At 45.9% G+C, this 21,291-nt stretch overlaps 1 protein-coding gene and 1 long non-coding RNA gene across 2 annotated transcripts in view; one reads left to right on the top strand and one right to left on the bottom strand.

Moving 5' to 3' along the window:
- Positions 1–21,291, bottom strand: part of CSMD1 (CUB and Sushi multiple domains 1) — a 1,664,412-nt gene that overhangs the window by 1,176,343 nt on the left and 466,778 nt on the right.
- LOC116660079 lies at positions 1,180–18,922 on the top strand. Its single transcript, XR_004315453.1, has 3 exons — positions 1,180–1,262; positions 14,346–14,350; positions 18,911–18,922. It is a non-coding gene; the product is annotated as an uncharacterized LOC116660079 (long non-coding RNA).

Below are 21,291 nucleotides of genomic sequence, written 5' to 3'. Positions count from 1 at the left end.
AGTGATCCACGCATTTCAGAGGAAGGTGCTACATAAATGAAAAGCATTATTATTGCAACACATAAGAGATAAAGTGAGAAAAATAAGACTGGTGACATTGACAATCCCTGCCTCATTAACTTCTGCTCTTCTCATGTGTATAAAGTTGTGAAGCACAAGGCTGAATGAGAGAACTGTAGAAAATTCAATTTCATTGAATTTCAAGTTAATCTGTTCAAATAAGAAATGCAAAACCTAGTACCAGCTGGGAAAACTGCCTCCGATCACAGAAGCTCCTTCTGTCTAGCTACCCTGAATATTGGCCCAGTTTTTTTTTAACCACTTGAATAGGATTATTCCTTTTTTTAAATAATATATTAAGTTGAATCATGTAAAATGATTATTTCACCTTTTTTGTTCTAGACAAACAAAATTTCAAAAGATGCAATCTGACAAACATGGCATGTGATGACATGACTATACGTTAGTGGCACGATGACCATACCTTAGTGTCAGCATAGCAAGGGCTATTGGTGAACGCTGACTTGGGAAAAAAGAATAATAGTGATTTTTCATCCTTTAGTGTGAATTGAAATGTCCTGTAACACACAATATCCAGTGTTCACCAGACAACCAGAGCTGTTTTTTGTTTTGTGTGTGTGCGCATGTTTTGTTTTTTTGTTTGTTTGTTTTGTTTTTCAGTGCGGAAAGAATTTCTATTGGCTCATTAAGTCATTAAAATCAGAAAAGATTTCTGCTCATTCATTCCTTTGCTTTCTTTAAATCTTCTAGTCTCTTTCCTATATGCAATTCTATTTTAAGAATATGGTTTAAAATAAGAAGTTCTGCAGAGAGACAGGAAAAGGGATGATATTTTTTCTGCAAGACACGGAGAAATCACCATCACTAATCTGTGACTAAGAGAGCTACTCCCTAACGAACTGCTCCTCTTGACAGAAGTTCCTGATGGGGCTTTGGCATAAGTCATGCAAATATAGACTGAGGGTTAAAAGTGTAAATAAACAAGATGAAGAGAGAATGAAAAAGCTTCTTCCTAGCACAAGGCCAACATGAGATCTGACAGATCCTGTCATTTATGTGACTCTGACATCGCCGAAAATTCCCACACAGCAGGACGGGGACTGTCACTGACGAGAGAGCCGCCGATTAGCTCCTCCCACGGAGCTTGCTGAGTGGGCGCTCCCGTGTGCGAGTGAGGTCAGCGCGGTGGCCCTGTCACTGCCTGTCCTGTGTCTCGAGACACGACAGCAGCCGAAGTCTGGGTTTCCCAGGCGAGCAGCAGCAGGTCTCAGGGGAGGCCCCTCACCCTGCCTGGGAGCATGACTGCCTCCCATCGGAGACCCACGCCTGGGTCCCTTTTGAGCCGGCTCACACCTGCACGAAGCTTCCCCGCACAGCACTGCAAAGACATCCCTCAAACGCCCTGCACACTCCAGTCCACTGAAGGAATAGGCTGTGAAACGAACGCCAAGAAGGAAAAATACCACCGGGAAAACATCCCCTTTCCTCCTAAAGCATCTGGGAGGAAAACCTGAAGCGTGTCCTTCTGTGTTTTTGCAGCTGCTCCCGGAGTGGAAAACGCAGTTCTAACAGCCCACCTTCCGTAGGGCAGCCACCACACCGACACGCCATCCTGCGGCTCACTGTGCCCGTGAGAACCGGGCGACACTGCGTGTGTCAGAACATAACACAGAAAACCACGCGCTGCTTGGCAAAATTCTGAGCATACACAACTCTTCAAAAAAAAAAAAAAAAACTAACCTTGTCTTATTTATCTGCCAAAACCCACACCAATACTGGGGTCCAAAAGGAACAGGACTTCACCTTGCTTTTAAGATGCCCCGAGCAGGTGTTATGTTACTGCATAACTTTCACAGCTGAAAAAAACTATTTCCACAAACACGGTAAGCTCTCTCTAGTTCACTGACACAAGCTTCATTGATCACTTCAGAGACTGAAGAAATACTGCATGCTTTGGTCTTAGGAATACACGTACTCAAGAATAAAACGTACTTAGAGAAAAATCAAACCAGAAATGCTGGGAGACTTCATTCTGTTAAAAAGTAGATACACAAAATCACTCCCACACAGAGGCTGTACTATGAAGAGGGAAAAAAATTTTTTTTTTGCTAAGATTCTAGAAAAAAAAATTAGAAGAATATAAAAGTGTCACCAACCCTATCGTGAAACAAAAGTTTAACTTATGGCCTGCAGATAGGCTTCCTTCTCTGAATTCTGCCGGCACAGAGCAAGCAGTTTCTAAAAATAAGTGTCAGAAGCTTTCTGCCTTGCTTCTTATTCTAATCATGATGAGCCACCACCAGTGGACGTGGGAGCACATCGCAGAAACCCTGGAGAAACGTGTTCATCGACGTTCAAATCTCTGGGAGGATCTCCGCCGTGTCTCGAAAAGGGTCCCCAGAGCTCTAATAACTCCAATTCACACATTTCAGGAGAGAAGGGCACACTGTTAAGAGATCCAAAAATCCTTAGTGATTCAAGATCAAAACAGCCCCGATAAACCCTGACATGCAGCCTTTTAGAAAACGCCTCTGCAGGCATCATACCCGTCACTTGAAAGCGTCTGGGGTTGTCACTGGATTTCATCAGACACGACAGCGCAATTCCAGGACACACAGCACCTTCTCAGGTTCAGGGCCACTTCTACGGGAGCCAAACACAGTGGGAGCTGAAGGGAGGCGTCGCAGGAAGTCTGATTCTCTGTCTACATCTCTCCAGGGCTTGCAATCGTGTATTGCTGACTAAGTAATCAATAGTGATTGTGTAAAAGCCACGACCACTTCTGGGCTTCTCCGTCACACTTCAGTGATGAAGGGGTGTAAGTTTCAGAACCAACAACTTTTCGAAAACAATTTCAAGCAAAACTTTTCATCACGGGCGTCACTGCTTCAGCCTATTTCCTGGAATACAAACTAAATCTCCTGGGAACGGCAGGGAAATTAAGATTGAGTCTGTCTTCCAAATATCTGGTTTCACAGGAAGTTTCCGTATGCAAATAATGAAGCGTTATTTTAACAGATACGCGCGCGGAGTGCCGACTACGTGCAGACGCTACCCGAAGACTTGGGATGTGGGGACAGAGCGGATAATCGCAGGTCACACAGCTGCCCCCTGTGACCTGCACCGTCAGCACTTCATCTCAGCACAGGAATCACTGACAAGGAAATGCCCTAAAATATCAGAAATACTCATCTACTCACGTTAGCTTATTGAAGTAAGATCCTCCCAAATCCTAATATTGGGAACTCTTATCATCAGCTGGATAATGTTAACTCATATTCATCTAATAAAAATATAATTCCATTCATACGACCATAATTAATAATTTGGCGATCATATCTGTTTACTGCTTGGACTGATGACTCTCCTTATTTCACAGATAATCTTTTTTCAGTTTTAAAGTGGACTAATCACGTGGACACAGTTGAAAAGCCCTTCTGAATCATGAGTCAGCCAGGCAGGAACCTGTGCACTCTTCCCCTGGGCAACGTGAACTTTGACCTGAGAGGTCTGACTCAGCAACGGCACCCAGGGGTCAGCACCGCGGAGGGTTGGAGGCGGTCCTGATGATGAACTGCCGATCAACAGGACCGAGCGCGTCAGAGCACAGCTTCGTCCTTCCGTCCTCGGGACAGCTGCATCAACCATCCCTAATTGTCTGCAGACCAGCCCGTCTGCAGCTGCGTCCTGGTTCCCTCAGCCTCCTGGTGCCACAGTCCAGCCGTGGACCGAGCTAGCCTGTGGACACGCGTCCTTGCAGGGCTAGCTTACGGCCATATATTAAGGAGGAAACACGGGGTGTTGGCGTCAACACAAGGTCTGAGGGTTCTGGGAACAGAAGAGGAATTAAGTAACGCTACTGGACGGTATGGACAGCTGTGTTCACATGGCCGTAATATCGCTCGTGCTGAAAGAGAGGGAGGCAGGGGCCAGGGTTACCCAAATGACTGTCTCCAGCCTTTATGTGATCTTTTTACTCACTGGAGAGACACGCTTTGTGTCTTCGTTCACCAGGGTTGTGCTGTGTACAAAGAAGATACATCAGGTTTAAATCTTTCCTTTAAGGAGTTTTATGATGAGGACACATACTCCAGATATTAGCAAGTTTTCCTAAAACAATTTCAAAGTAATCAAAGCCAAAACACTCCCTCTCAGAAGGGCTTTGCGCACCCTAGGAAAGAGGAGACTGCATTGCGGTGAGCAGAAAGGCCGCCCAGGGAGCCTCGGACGTGGCCTCTGGATCAGGCCTGGAAACAGGGTAGGATTTGTGTATGGGAAAGTGAGAAGGACTCTCAAGGGGAAAAAAGTGACAGAAGCACGAAGCAGAGGGCACTGCGCACGCAGGGGCTCGCCCCCAGCGTGCAGCCGGGGAAGAGCGGGGACTGGACTCAGGCGGGGGACCCTGAAGGCGGGGTCGGGGGGCCTGCCCGAGGCACTGCCTGCGCTTGTTCAGGTGGCTCGCTCAGCTCAGGTTTCACCCACTTTTTTTTCATCAGCACAAACGTTTATCAGGAGACCCTGACTGTCACGCACACACGAGGCACAGGGCAACAGCGTGAACACACGTCCCCCGCCTTTATGGAACTAAGGTTTATCAGGAGCCCAGATGGAAACTCCCAGGAGGGACTAGTGACCGGAGACAGGAGGCGCAGTGGCGGACGCCAAGAGGACTGACGGCGGGGTGGAAGCGCGGAGGTGCGAGGGGGATCGCAGAGTCCGAGCTGACGGTCCAAGCACCAGATGCCCCAGGGGAAAGGGCGGTACAGGGGTCTCAGACAGCACACGCCTTCTGCAGCGCCCGGCGCGACAAGCTCCCCCACCCGTCACTGCAAACGGACCTTCACGTGAGAGACCACCACCAGCGTGGACGGAACACACTGCAGCTGTCTCATCAGACAAAGGATGCTGTGGCCGTCACGTCACCAGCCACGACCACCACCCCTGACAGTGACGGCGGGAACTCAGGATGCTGTCAAGCAGGCAGCCCGGCCTCTACAGACAAACTCCCACCGGTGCCCCCCACCCCGGGGGGACCCTGGATGGGAAAGAACAGGACACCGGCCCAACACAGCTAAGGCGCAGATCAACGGGGTGACTTCAGAGAGCCCAGACCTCTGCATCTTCCCGTGCACAGAAAAGTGCTGAATTCCTTAATTTGAAATACCTGGTTTTCTTTAACTAACAGTCATCTCTTGATGTCCCAACTACCTGGTCTTTGTCGCAAAGACTCCCATCTATCCTGGCTCCTCCCTTACCTCTTCGGAGTGGTCTCCTAGAGCTACCTGAGGGGCCACCTGCTTCCTGGGCTCAGGTCCTCAGAAAGTCCGCCGAATAAAACCTAACTCTCAACGTCCAGGTTGTGCATTTTTTTTGTCGACACCAGCTGATAGAAATAAGTCTAACACAGAGGAGAAAAGAAGGCTCAGAGGCTCTCAGCGGGGAAACAGGTATGAGGACACATGAGCAGATACACGGGGCCTTGTTTATATACTTTATGTGCATTGCATATACAGAGAGTTTAAAATATTCATCACATTAGCTTTCTCCTCGTATGTAAAGAGGAGTCTCTCTGTATGAATATATGCATGTATGTATTTATGTGCATATTCGTATATAAGTATATAAATATAGTAAAATCTATACATAAATATATCATAAATTGTACTATTTCTATATATGAATATAATGAGGGTTGTGTTTGGTGATAAAACGGGAAAATTCTTTTCTCCACAGATCATGCCAGGGTGGCCCTAAGTATCAAAGATTGTTATTTGCTTCAAAGTCCCATTTTTCATATGCAAAGATAAAATCTGCCACAAAAATGAAAAGATAAAGTCGGCTTGGAAACCCAAATCCGTGTCTCCTGTCGGAGCGGAGAACATGTTTTCAAAGAGGAAGGCTCACGAGCCATCCTCCCGAGCGAGGCGAGTCGCCGCCTGCGTCCAGGCCGCGCAGCGGCACCCCCTCCCCTCCCCACCATCAGCACACGCCCAGCACCCCTGCCTGGACACCAAGGCCGTGGTCTGCTTTCCAACTTTGAATTACAATCGTCCATGTTTTGAGCTTTCTCACATAATCCAAACTCAATTTCTGAATCAAACCAAACAATTTTATCACATACTTAAAATCAATGGCGTTATAAGTCAGGTTTATGGAAAGAGCAGGCTGCTGCAGCCGATGCTGTAAACTGCGTCGTGTTGTGTGTGGCCGAGCTAGTGTAATTCAGCTCTCACACTAAACGCGCACTCGCGACATGATTAGAAACAAGTCATCAGGGGTGACGTGGTGATGCAGGAGGCTCATGACTATGGGGTCATTTGCTGAAAATGCAAAATCGTTAATGATCTGATCTAGTGTTGGCAAAGAAAATAAGAACAATCAGCCACAGATATCGTCTGCTCGGACGCTGTAATTCAACCTGTCGGCTCTCCCGTCACAGCAGTGTTAAAGAGCTGAACGTCCCACCCAGGGATCACACATCATTCACAGTTACGCTCAGTCAACATCCCAGTGACCCGCACTCTCTGCATGTGAGTCATAATGTGCTGTAGTCAGTTAAGGACGTTACAGTGAACTGAGCGCTGAAAGACGTGGAGCCTATTCACAAAATTGTCCGACTTACATGACAGGTGGGATTTACAAGTTCTTATTATTGCATGTCACCATGAGCCCTCCTGAACAAATGTTTTTAAATGTATAGTGATCGAAACTTCATTCTAAATTCCTAACAATTTTCTCATGTAAGTCCATGATTTATTCCAGAAAGCAGCCTAACAAATGGCCTTATGAAATTCACCACATCTAAACTACAGAAGCACAGCTCTAGACAGTGCCTTTCACATCACTGAACGCTGCTTCAATAAATGCTAGATACATTGTTTCCTTTTATCAATTCATTTTTTAAATAAAGCACACCATACTAACAGTGGATTTTTCTTTACATCTTTGATTACCAAAAAGCTCAGTGAATCCAAATTTAGATTCGATCTAAGCAACAATGTTGAGTTTTGACATTTTCATCCATATTTTTACTTCCACTGGTCATGATCTCCACATACATGTGCATAAACACACACACACATATGTATATATGGAAATAGAGGTAGATATATGCATGGCTACATATTTATGTATAATATTTTATTATGTATATTTACACAAATGGAGACATATTCATATACACATGGATATAGCCATGCACATTCCCATATACACAGATATCATCAATACGTCATTCCTGTTTACGTATCTATTTTTATAAAAATGAAATATATATGGATAAATATTTCCTTGAATAAATCATGTATCCGGCCACATGACACATACTTGGGGGCAAAGGAAGTAAAATGGTTAGAAAAAGAGCAGAGATAGAAATAAATGCTTATAGAAAATGATCGTTATACAGAGAGAGGACATCAATGCAAGCACACCTCACGGTCTAGTAACAGCATCTACGTATCTCTGCCGATATCAGATATTCCAGAATAGTCAAATTCAGTAAAGTGTTTCAAAAATATGGTGTAAAATGAAAACACGGCTCGACACAACGACTTCTGATGCCACCACGACTCTGGTTGAGATGACTATCTCCCTTCCTGTTTCTTGTGGGGCAAAATCCTGCATCGTTCGGACACTCTCACCTGCTCTTTCCCCAAAAGAAGAGGCGCAACCCGCCAAATTTAACTATGCGTCACCGTGCTCCAGGAAAGCAGAGCAAAGCTGTGTTGGAGGTGTGGTGGTTTCTGACTTCAGTGTTCATCGTGCCACCTGCTAAACAGACGAGCAGAGGTGGGTTCTTGCTGTTTTAACGGCCAAATGCCGTTGGAATCTTCACATCGCGAACCGTCATAACCGCAGGCTTATTCTTAGACAAGGGGCGCGTGTGTTCATTGTGTTATTCATCCTCAATCCTCTCTAACTGTTTAATAATTGTTTAAAAATTCATTTTCTATATGACTTCAGGAGGATTTATAAAATGGTAATAGTCAACAAAAGTAGGTTGTCACTGAATCAAGTTTGCTTGGGCTGGGGCTCACCAGACTATTAACCTGCTTCTGGTTCGAAAAGCTCTCTGTGGAAAAAAATAGGCATTAAGAAGGGCCAAAGTCAAATTTATTTTGGGCGGTGCACAAAGATGCAAAGATAAAGGTACCTGAGAGACTGCCTGTAATTTTCACTCAAGCTTTAATCAACTATAGAAAATTTCCTACATCAATACTTTCATAACAATAATGATTTGTATAAGTGATATTTTGGGGCATTTTGGGGTTGAAGAATAGTCGATTTACACGTGGGCAGAAGACCTGAACTGACATTTCTTCAAAGAAGACATAAAGATCGCCAATAGGCACATGAAAAGATGCTCAATATCGCTAATTATCGGAGAACTGCAAATCAAAACTACAACGAAGCATCACCCTGACACCAGTCGGAATGGCCAGCATTAAATGATGCTGTTTTTAACTTCTGGATGTGTCTGTCAATCAGGTCTTTCCAGAACACATCCCTCAGGATGGTGAAGCCATATATACTTTGTCCCTCCCATAATTTTATTTTTCATTGGATTTGTTCTTCCTTCCACTACATTTTCTGTTGATTTGAAAAATGCCCTGTGTACCTTCTGTGACTAATATTTCATGGTGATAATTAATTTATTCTTTGTCTCTGATAATTTTGTCTAGCAACCGTTCGGGGAATCCAGTAATTAATTTATCACACCATGTCCAGTTCTAATTTCATCACTGTGTCTGTGAAACGCATTTTTGCTGCTCTGTCCACTAAGTTTATTTTAAGTGATGTCTTGATAGAGCATGGCAGGCTGGTGTCAAATTGAAGTATTTGATACTTTATCCAGCAATCATAATAATTTTCTGGACTATGTAGGATTTTTTTAACCCTAGGTTCTTATTAAGGTATAATCCAAATGTCTAAATTCCTTCATCATCTAACTCTCATGCCTATGGTTTTAAACAGTGAAACTTTTATAACTAAATATAGACGAATCTTAATTCCTTTCTCTGAATTTTAGTTTCTTCAATGACTTATTTTTCAATATTTTTAAAAATATTACATTGACAAGTAAACTTCTTTACAAGTGTGACCTTGAGAAAAATTCGAAGTATTTTATCAAGTTTTCTTACTTTTCTGCTACCCAATGAGTTTATCCATCTCCCTTGCTGTGTTTTTGACACTGTGTTCTTAAAATCCAAGTCCATCAAAATTTTTTTGCAAAAAAAAAAGATTCTCTTTTTACTAAAGGTTTTGACATACGTCATAACCATTGGCTGTGGGACTTGTCGTTTGGGGGAGCTCACTGATCTCAGATAACTTCCCAAATGAGGAAGAGGATGCGGGGGCAGTAGTTAGGGACTGCTTTAGCACCTACTTAGTGGATATGTAATTCAGACAGAGTCCCTGAGTGATCTGGACCTCAGCCTGCTTCCTCACCAGTAAAGCAGGGTGGCTGGGGAACCCAGAGAGTAAATGGTGTATCTCACCTAACGTGGTCAGCCTGGCACCTGACCCAAAGCAAAGGCTGGGTAAGTCTTAGACCTCATGGAGGAACAGAAGTCTTAACAGGGTCTGAACCCAGTAAAACACAGTGACAGTGGGGCATCTGTCCATTCAAATACTTACTGATCTCCTACCATATGCCAACACGATGTGTTAGCCTCTAGAGATTAATACCATTATAATAATAATCATTATTATTATATTGGCATATCAACAAATAATTCTGTATGATGAGGATTAATACAATGGAATATGGCTACTACCCAAGAGAAGTGAGTGAGGAATCTGCCCAGAGTGGTGGTGGGGATGTGGGGATGTGTGTGTGTGTGTGTGTGTGTGTGTGTGATGGAGCAGGTGAAAAGCGGGACTAGCAGGGGTTAAATACACATGAGGGATGAGAGAGTAAAAAGAAGGGCTTGTAATTTAGTTGAGCTTTTGAAATACAAATACTCTTGCCAAGTAAAGGAAGGGGAAAATGCATCCCAGCAAAAGTAATAGCACAAATTAAGGTGCGCACATGGAAATATATATATATAGCTACATACATACAAACACACCTATGGACCAAGGAGATTAGCAAGCTCCCCACCTGTAACATCTAGCGGTACCCAGATGAGCCGAGTGAGAGTGCTAAAGATGTGAAAAGATCACGGAGCAAACAAGCAGCAGCTTTCCCTGGGCACGTCAACAGTTTGAAACAATACTTGCTATTACCCACTTGTGAGGCAGACAGCTGATGAGAGGCTGAACAATATGCCCAACTGTAATTTAATGGACAGTCTCATTAAGCCTCTGAGACTTAAGCTAATGTGGTTCTAAGAAGAAAAGTCACATGATTAAAAATAAATGTGCTTCTTGTTTAAAAGTAGGGAATTTTTTTTTTAAACAGAATAATCACATAACTTTGTCCCAACTGAAATGTTTGGAGTGGAAAAGAGGATTCTATTAATAATGACACCATGGAAACTGTCTCAAATACAGCAGTCCTCTTAGGTGCGGAGAAAGCGGTGGATGAGGTCTGTGTACGTGTGTTTGTGTTTACCAAGTAAAAGGCGTTTCATATGGAAAGTGACAATTTCCACTTATGCATTTTTATCCAGTGATCATAGCAGCAGACATCATGGCATTGCTTGGAATAACACGGAACTTGTCACTCAAGGACAAAAACTAATGAAGGTAATAATTACTATTTTAATGCAGTTACTACAAGTGACCAGGTATATACCTTATATTTAAGAACCAATCAGCGTTTCCAAGGAAAATAATGTCACTGTAATAGTCTGTTGTCACAGGGTGATGCGCTCTTCCTGCCACATGCAGGCGAAGCCAAGACACTCATGGGAAACAGAAGTTGAGGACAATCAAAGAATTGCCTCTGAAAGCAAGAAGAGCAGAACACAGAGCCAACTTTAGGACCCGTAGACTTGTCCTCCCCTTTAAAGACAAATTCCGGGGCAGTGTATTACCTCCCCCTTAAAAATCTGCATAACTGTAAAAACTGCAGAAAAACCCCAATCCACCCATGTGCTTTTAGAACTCAGCAACCTTCTGTCTCCTAAGAGTAAGGGAAAGGTGAGGAGCACCAGTGGTTTTCACTTCTTGAAGCACTGGTGGGAGCACAAAAGGGAGACGGTGGGGAAGCAGGGTCTCCAGGTGGCTGCCTCCTTGGGGCACCCCCGCCCCCCAACCCCTTCTCTTCCTACTGATTCTGAGCTCCTGCCCCCAGCTCTTTAAATACTATCATCACAGCCCATAACCAGTCCCACCAGACCACCACACAGTTCTGTCTTTTTTTTTTTTTCAGTTTCTCATCTGTTTTATTGAAATGTTCCAAAATATCTTTACAACCTGCAGTTTCAAATGGTGTATTTGAGATTGATCCACTTTTTAAATAAAGGTAACATCTTGTTTGAGTTGAGGTTCTCCTCTGTGGCTTTAAAAAGGTTCTTAAAAGTTCTTATCACAAGGAAAAAAACTGTAACTCAGTATGGTGACGGATATGAACTAGACTTGCTGTGGTGATCATTTCTCAAAATACACATGTATCGACTCACTACGTTGAACACCTGAAACAGGTATGTTACATGTCCATTTTATCTCAAAAAAAAATCATCGTACCTCTTCCAAGGCCTAAACAACTTTGCTACGGAGAAACCATCTTCATATATATATAGTTTTATAGAGATATTTATACACACGTTGTTTATACGTATGACAATGTTGAGTTCGTTTCAGGTGCACAGCAAAGAGACCCAGTTACACACACACGTGTGTGTAACTATATTCCCCTTTCCATTCTCTTCCACCACAGCTCACGACACGTTCTCCCTTAAATACAGGTGTTCCCTTTGCTGGGTCGAAGCACGTGGGTGACGTGTGTCACCGAGCCCCCAGCGGCTCTGGGGCGCGTGGCGCGCACCCCGCACCTGCGGCCCTCGTTCGCCGCACGCACCCTCTCGCGCCTCCTGACGCCCAGTGGGCCAAACGCGGGGGGAGGCCCCAACCCCGTGGGCCGGGGACGCCCTTGTTTTCAGGAAGGAAGCGGGGTTGATCGGTGACATAATTAAAAAAAAGACGATCCAGGAAAAGGCCCGTTTGTCCCCTCCCGCGCTCGCCGCCCGCGGTCACCGCGCCGCCGCTCGGGCCACCTTAGGGCGGGCGCTGACGTCCCCTCCTCAACTTCAGAGCCGGCCGGAAGGGAAACAAGGAACTGAAGCGCGGCACGCAGCGCCTTCCTTCCCTGACACCTCTCCAGCCAAGTGAACATAAAGTGCGCTTAAGACGAACTGAATGGTTTTCAAAATACTGTGACACTTTTCTACCAGGATTCCTGGGAAAAATTTTTTTCAAATATATCAAGGCTTTATTTGTCAATGAAAATAAATGCTGCATATATGGAATTGATTTAAATAAATTCTCGAAAGGCATAGGTTATTTGAACAAATGTATCATTTAAATAAACAACTAAGCATTTCATTTTAGGGACATATAGCTGAGAGAGCAATTGACCGGCCAGTCTTTAGGATTTACCAGTTAATTTTTACTCAGAGTTACTGAAAAGCTTGCACCGAGCACATCTGCTTTGATCACCGACAGACCCACGAAAACCGCCCTGCTCCAGGCTCCCGCCGCCTGCCCCGCGGGCGCCCTGCTGGGGGTCTGCCATCCGAGCCCACTCTCGGACCGCTTCAATAACTCTACTCCAATCTCCAGGTACAAACTATCCAAACTCTTCGTTTATCTGTCCTTTCATATTTAATATCTTCCCTCAAGCAACTGTTTGAAACACGCTGAACGATGACAAATGCTATGCTTAAGAGTTTTAAACGTACAGTGATCAAAATACAGAATTTCAGCAGCCACATCCTAGTAAACTTCGCGTTGTACAATGCACAGGGAACGTGCGAGCCGGTTAGACTCAAAAGCAGCCTACTGGGGTTTGTTGTTGTTTGCTTGTTCTGTATGAATAAAATATCCTTCAGAGGCTTTTTTGGTTTTTTTTTTTTGACAAAATTATACAAAGTTGATTTTCCCCCCACCCCTGCCTCAGGGCACGTTATCCCATAAGGTGATTGATTTCCAGTCACGAACACAGCTAATTTAAGCTAATTTCCAGGCAGTACAACTGTCACTTACATCCTGTGTGCTAAGCCAATATCATTATGTGAAAAAAATGTACTCCATACACGCTGCACTTTTCCTAACTTCAGTGGAAATTATGTCAACACGTTGGCTGGGTTTTGCGCGGGCACAAGATAAAGCGGGCTGAGCCGCACCGTCAGCCTGGATGTGGGAGAGCACAGTGATCGTCCTGCTCACTTGACGGCATCATGAGGAGGCTCTGAGGCAGGTAAGCGGCCACCTGGCCTCTTGGTCAAAACCACAGAGGAAGCGAGGCCCGTGTCCATCACGTTCTCTTGCCTTGGAGTCTGATCCCCAAGAATCTCTTGGCTCTTCAGTCATTCCCTGCTCTCCTGAAGGGCGCACCACACCCCACGCTGTCCTGTCTACCACCTTCCCTCCACACCTCTCGCTGGACCTCCTTCTGCAAGGCCAAGGCCCCTAGGTGGCCCGCCTGGCATGGGTGGGCAGTGCCAGGTGGTAAAAGTTCAGGTGCACAAAAGGCAAGCCGACTGCACTCAAAGTCCCAGCTCCACACCACACACCGTTTGTGGGTAAGTGACCGACACTCTCTGCCCCTCCATCTCCTGACCCTTAAAATGAGACGATACTGCCTAGTTGTGCCCTTCTGCTGAGATCTGGTTTAAAAATGCTTGCAGAGTCTCTGGCTTAGAATAAAAGCATTGACTGCACATCTACTATCTGGTACGTAAGGTGTTCTGCGAGCTTCATCAGCTCAGACCACAGGGTCAGCAATGACACTGTTGCCCTGTTGAGGGGCCTCCTGGCGGAGAATGAAAATTCATGAAAAACAATTTCCTTGCGCACGCATCTGCTGGCATCTCTCCCCACGCTCCCAGGATGGACCTCATCGACCCCAATATGGCACTGACCACACCAAAGTACTGTGATTTCTACCCCAGGGCCGAAGATCTGCCTTCTGGAACCCTCAGCCCCACACGGGCCCTGAGCCAGTCCCAACAAATCCGACAGTCTGTGAGGAGTCTTCCTTCCACCAAGGAGATGAGATCACGAAAGAGAAGGAGGGTCCTTCCGATGCGCATCCCTACACTGAGATGCCCAACTCAGCTCAGATTCAGTAAAGAAAGCAGCTGGGAGACTGTGGCTTCCTTCCCTGCCCCTTGGTCCCTCACTGCCAGCAGCTCCGGGGCCCCCTACTCCAGGCACAGGATGGGTATCTGGTGACCAGTGGAGGGACAGCACTGGGCCACAGGACACTTGCAGAAGAACTGGAGCCATATTTCTATGGAAACATTTGTCCTTTCCAACAATTCTTTGGGGCCTGTTTTTGTGTTGGATTTTCAGGACACAGGGATGGAGAAGCTACTGGTCCTGACAACTTACTACATGCAGATCATGGTCTCATGTGTAAAGAAGAAACATAATTAGGACACTGTAAATTAGAGAGATGGACAGATAAATGGATAGACAGAAAGATAGATGCGTAGATGACAGACAGACGTATAGATGGTAGAGGAAGGAGATGATAGAAAGATAATAGATGACAGATGATAAATTGATTGATAAATGATAGATAAAAGCTAGATACTTCAATGACTGATTGCTAGTGATACAATGATAAGTTAGATAGATCCCAGATAGACAATAAATGGATTATAGAGAGGTAGACAGATGATAAAAAGACAGAATGATAGATAGATAGATGATAGATAGATAGACAGACAGACAGATAGACAGACAGATTAGATGGATAAATACATGGATGGATGGATAGATATATAGATAGATTTATAGATTGATTAGATGGATAAATGGATGGATGGATGGATGGATAGAAAGAATGGTGGATAGATAGATAGATAGACAGACAGACAGACAGACAGGACCATGACTTGATAGTGAAGGTACATATTGTTAAGGAGTCACAAACGAAAGTGTATTTATTGCTGAAGGCAACTTTGTACCACAACTTGGTGTCCTTCTGTCTTAGCTTAACAGGAATCATTGCATTCTAAGAAATGCATGCAAAGACTCAAGCATAGTCTACCCTGAGGTGAATATGGGATAAGAAGGGGAAGGGGGAAATAGAAATTAGATGGGTGGGGAAATTCTGGAAAAAATAAACATCAAAAAGACACCTCTAGAATAGAGTCTGACGAACTCTCCGTGAACCTCCTCCGTACGTCGCCCAGGGATCATTCGCAGCGTGAAGTTATGAGCAGCTCATCAAGGAGGCATTGAGAAGCCCTTCATTTTAAGGGCTGCACTCGGCAGAGTGAACACCACAGTGATCTGCCCTTTACTTCAACTGCAAACACGCCAAGTCAGAAAGTGGGAAGGGTGTTTTTTTCCCATTTCACCTATGCCTTAGAATGAAGAGAAACTGTCAAAACTTCATTAAAGCATCAGCTACATTCAATGGACCAAACCCCCCGAAATCTGAAAAACACAATTATTTGCAGATGTCTTTTCATTCTCCTCACCTGACAAGGAAAGAGCCAGGATTGCACAAGACTATAATTACGACTGGAAAATCAGAGCTCCATTTGGGTCTCTCACTTCGGGTTCACATCACCAATCTGGATCTTCATCAGTTGTTGCAACATCCTTATTAGCACCTTTACTATTATTAGGAATAAAAAGGCAGCTGCCATTTATCGGGTACCTGCAAATACCCGTGTGAAGTGCCTGCTGTACGCCAAGCGCCTGACAGGTATCATCGGATTTGAACGATGCCAAAACTCTGTAATTGCACTGCACTTAGTGTGCACAGTTGAAGAAAAGGGGTCTCAAAGAGTTCAAGTGACTTTTCAACAAGGCCACACAGTTTGGGGTTTAAGCCAAGGTCTGCCTGACTCCATAACCACGTCGCAATGCTACTTGTTCAGTTTCATTATGAAAGTCATCTCATGCCGGCACTCTGATTCCTTCATACTCAACATAATGGTCAGTGAATATCCGCAAGACATTTGGAAGCAGATGCCCGCGTCCTGGCTTTGAGTCCACAAGGTTTTGGGGGAAGGTCACTGCATCCGACACTCTACTGAGCACCACCTCCACCTCCATGCCCCACACACTCGCAGACAGGACGCCCTGCAGCCCCACGCAGAGGGGAGCTGGCAGGAGCGGGCTACGAGGCTGTTTTGTCTGGGAGCAAAGCTGCTGGGAGCCCCAAACGCCCAATGATCAAATCAGGTCAGAAGGAAAGGAGACGCCTTGGAAACAGTCCCATATATCCCCTCGCACCCAAACTCAGCTTCTCTTTCTCCCCCTCTCTCTTCTAAAACCTTTAGTGTCCTGCTATCAGACCTGGCTTGTTTCCCTGCTTGCCCAGTGTCTTAATTAAATTCAGAGGCATCGCAAACCCTTGTCAGGTGCTCAGGATGCGTCCAGGGATGTGAAGAGAGATGCTGGAGCTGGGTGGAGCCAGCAAGGAAGGGCCCCGGCCCAGGTCCCAGAGGTGCTCAGTGCTTAGAGCACGCGAGCAGACGGGCACAGGAAGACAGAGCCGGCGCCGTGCAACCGCGGGCCGTAGGGGAGGCAAGTGTAGAGCGTTACCGAAAGCACGGTGGGCGGCGCCTTCTGCTACGGTTATCAGGGGGCTTTAGAGAGGCGGTGACGTGGCCGTAAAGAAAGCTGGCCTTCGCCCATGTGAAGGGGTTGGGAGAATTGCACTAGGTGCGAGGAACCGCACGCAAACACATGGAGGCACGAGGCGCCCAAGGCTATGGAAAGCATTGGCTGTCTACTTGGAGTTAAAAAAATTTGATAGTTGAGGTTTACTGAGCACTATAATGAGCCACATATATGCAATAAATGCTTTAAATACATGACCACATTTACTCTCAGAGAACAAAACGCTCAGGTGAATGTCAGATTATCTCCATTTTATGGATAAGGAGTTAAGGCAGAGAGAGATGACCTGATTAGACAGGATCACACACATACGAGAAGGTGGGCACAGCTCTCCCAGCCCTGTGTCCCCAGAACCAGTGACCTCTGTGACAGGGGAGGGCGTGTCTGTGTGAGGCTGGCTGGGAGCGCAGATTGCTCGACACTGGACAGCTCAGAGCTCCCGAAGGTTGAGTTCCTTGTTCCGGAAAGTTCTAGCCTGATGGTACTGAGGGAATTCCTGGGCCCGTCTTGGTCATCATCTCTGATTAAAAATCATCGACTTGATTCACTTCAGTAGGTTTACAGGAGAAGACGTCAGGTGGAAAACGGATAATGCCTTCTCATTCTTACTGGATTTAAATATGTATGTGACTGTTCCTAGAGTCCTCATTACAAGAGCAGAATTGCAACGGAACTAAATGCAGCGGTCCCCTGTAGATGAGTTATGATGGAGACCCACGAGCGATATTACAGAGTGCATGACTATCAAAAGCAACGACCCTTACTGTGCAGTTGCTACTTCTAAGCAGAGTGTCACCTGCAGCAAGGGCTCAGTCACGCCTAGTGGAAGGAAGGAAGGTCCTCACACTGAAAGACAACTCCTGATTTACACTGACTTCTGTTGGTTGCCTTGACAAGCAATCCCACGAAAGCTTATTCCAAGCGACGAAAGCGGAACCTTCCATTCAACTGCAGGCGGGGAAAGCTGACGGGCTTTACACCCTCGCGCCGCTGTGCACGCAGCAGTGTCTGTCGCTCGGGCTGATGTCGGCGCTTACAGGACCCTCGGAGCCTTCCTTAGTGTAGACTCTCCACTCCACAGCCGTCCCTGATCTTCCCCCTCTGCCTCACAGCCTGGAAGAGTTCTCCCTCTGGCCCCATTTTCAGGAACACAATAGCTCCGGGATGCAATATCACACTTGGCCAGTAGGTGCCACCATCAACCGCATGATGTTAACATTTGAATCCTAGAGATTTTTAAAATTATTTTTGTCTCTTGTTTATGCAAATGACACAAAGCAATGGCTACTTGTCTAAGCACCTAATTCATACGGATAAAGTTAGGACAGGTTAGCAGGTCAGATTTTCTGAGAATAGTACTTGAATGTGGTAAAGAGGGGGGAGAAAAGATGTTCAGAGGGTGGGAAGCGAAATGCCCACGGGCGCGCGTGACACACGAGGCGCACGAGGGAAAGGGAGGTAAGAATTTCACCTGAGGTGAAGCAGTGCATTCTCTGTGGGGATGTACACATAAATTAATTAAGGGATAAAGTTAATAGGTGTAAGTTCTAACAGTAGTATGAAAAAATGCAGAGAATTCTGTAGGTAAATACCTTATGGAGATTTTCACAGAAGAGGCCAAATCTGAGTCAGGCTGTGAAGGATCAGCAGGTAAAGAAGATAAGGAAGAGTGTTCTGAGGACAGGGGGAGTCAGTCCCTAAGGAAGGACAAGGTGAGGTAAGTTCCAGCAGAGCAAGGCCAGAAAGATCCGGGGGTGGGGAAAGGTGATAGGAGTGGCTAGATCACGGGGAGAGATTAAAAAAAAAATACTGGGGGAACAAAGTAAGAAATTTATTACACACCAAACAAAGAAGGTTTGACCACCATCCTGCAGACAGTGGGAAACCAGGGGTCACTTATTTTCCAAGAAGAGGGCTGGAAGCAGCCTGCAGGACGGACTGGAGAAGGCTGGGGCTCAAGTCAGGGACAATGGATGACACTCACTCATCAGAGCAGGAGAGAGGACACAGGGCTGAGTTATGACCGTGGTGGAAGGGATGGTGGAATGAGGTCTGACAGCCTGGAGCCAGGCTGGTCCTGAGGAGGGAAGATGCGGAGGGCTGACAGTCTAGGGGTGCTCTGAGGACGGCCATCCAGGAGGAGCACACGGGGACACCACTAACCAAGACACAGAAAACAAGAGCCAGCCAGGTATTCTGGAAGAGGGGTGGGCAGGGAATGCAGGCTTCCCTACGTTGGATTTGAGGTACCTGTGGAACATGCAGGTAGACAGATCCATGGGAGACTTAGAGACTTGAGGATGGCTAGGCTAGGAGATGGAGATTCTGGAATTACTCAAACACAAATCTTATCACCCAGATTTTACACGAAAGCAACTGATTTGCTCAGGTGATAACATTTAATAAACCTATATGAGTTAATATTTAACAGTTAAAATACTGTTTTATCAGCCAAAGTACATTTCCTTTGATTTTGGCCAGTGTGTTTTCCTTCACCATTTACCAAATGTCTCCCAGCTGGTAGGCGCTGCGGCTGCAAAAATGAGTAATTCTCAACAGCGTACAATCTCATGGAGGCTGCAGACATGCAAGTATTTCTACATGGAGCCAGTCTTGTGATTGATTTATGTGCTGGTTGATTTAAATGCCAATTCTATTGTCTCTTTTTGGAAATTTTCATAACAAACTGTGACTACAAAGAAAGAAGCTACAGTTCATTTTTTGGAGCACTCGTTAGAGGGTCTTCTAGGTATAAAGCACCCTGCCAGATTTCAGGTAGGGAGTGAAAAATAAAAGGACATGCTGCCTGTCTTCAAGCGAGTTTCCCTTTCATAATGTGAAGCATGCACAGTTAATGCAAGAATAGATTGAACATCAGAGTTTCAAGTTTCCAGTTTTCACTATGGGTATAATAAGACTGCTTTAAAAGCAGAGTTACTGAAATTGTTCATTGTAAATTGCTTCAGGCATTCGTTTTACCTTGAGGTATGAGATAGGTTAATTAACCACCATGACTCATTTTTCAAATTATCACACGAAGACTAATTTTCCTTACCTTCTGCCTCTAAGATATTAATTAATACATTCTTGCTTTACACCCTTTCTACATCCTACGAACATCCATCCGTGCAGCAGGGCAGCATCTTGCTGGCCGACACCGCGGGGCTTGCAGAGGACTGTCAGCACACGCCTGTGGGAGGGATGCGTCCACACTTCCCTCACGTGCGGCTCCCCAGGACTGGCGCTCCCGAATCCGGCAGACAGGTAACGTGACTCATACATATGCTAATGGTAATAAATAATGAAAATATTTAGAGACGGCGAGGTTTGAACTTGAACTTTATGAATAAACGTTGATTAATATGCAGTACAAGCAGAATACTCGGCTTTTGTTCTTGCTCTTAAAAGGCAATCATTACTAAATGATGCTTTGAAGTTTTACAGCTGTTCGCTCATCTCTCCGTTTGGATTCTTCTGTCCCGGAACAAAGAAATCACAGGGTCTCCACCTTGAAACATGAACACAGAGGTCTTCGCTCGGATCTCGACTTGCACGCATGGAAGTGTGGATGTAGCGGGGCCCCAGGTGGGCTTTCAGACGGGCGATAAAAGGTGTGGTCTGCAGCGAGAGTGTCCATCCCTGGCTCTGAGAGCAAGGCGGAGCCACCACAGAGGCTCAGCTCAGTGAGTGCGGACAGGAAACCCTCGGCATCATAGATTAATTTTTCTTCTCTCTCTGCCACTCCTGCATTTTTGGGTAGCGAAGAACTGGTGAAGCCCACGAGGATGGAAAGCTGGGGGAAGGCCACGTGGGGAGGCAGCACCCTGGGACACAGGGATAATGAATGAGGGCTTCAGTAAGCAATCCCATTTCCAATAGATCCAAATGATTTTATGTCTAAATGGAGAAGAGACAGCTGTCTCACAGATGCCCATCGGGCACTGACCATGAAAGCGGCAGCCCATCCTCCGTCTCCCATCGGACCCAGAAGACAACCGCAGGGAAGGCGAGACAGGTGGGTGGCTGTGAAGGCCTGTCTTGGCTTTGATCAGAATGGCAGTGAGTGAAGAGACGTGGGGGTGAGGGACAGCAAGGACAAACAGCCCCGCGCAGCCGCCACGCGTGTGCTCTGTGCTGCCCCCCCCCCCATCAGGATCTCACTGAGGGCTCCTTCTGGGTTGCATCTGCTCGTTCACAGAACAAGGACATCAGAGTCTCGGCATCTGTCAGTCACTGCACCAGCATCATTGTTCACGGAGGTAAAATTTAAAGTTGCGGGTCTGTCTCAAAGACGACGTAATCAGGGAGTGAAGATGGAAATTAAACAGATGGTTAGGGGTGCGGGTCCGATGATAATCAGGCAGAGCTCAAAGCCAGGAGAAGTGAAGGTGAGAAAATGCCCCTGAAGGCGCTCCAGGCGAATGGGGTTCTGTGGTCTCATCATCTTCCCTAACAGCGCAAAGCATCCCCGTGCCCCTTGAGCTGCAGGCACGGTGGCAGGGGCGCGCTGAGCGCGTG

Source organism: Camelus ferus, chromosome 26 (assembly GCF_009834535.1).
Source record: "Camelus ferus isolate YT-003-E chromosome 26, BCGSAC_Cfer_1.0, whole genome shotgun sequence".
NCBI lineage: Eukaryota > Metazoa > Chordata > Mammalia > Artiodactyla > Camelidae > Camelus > Camelus ferus.
The sequence above is the reverse complement of the archived record's forward strand: the minus strand, read 5'-3'. Positions and strand labels throughout refer to the sequence as shown.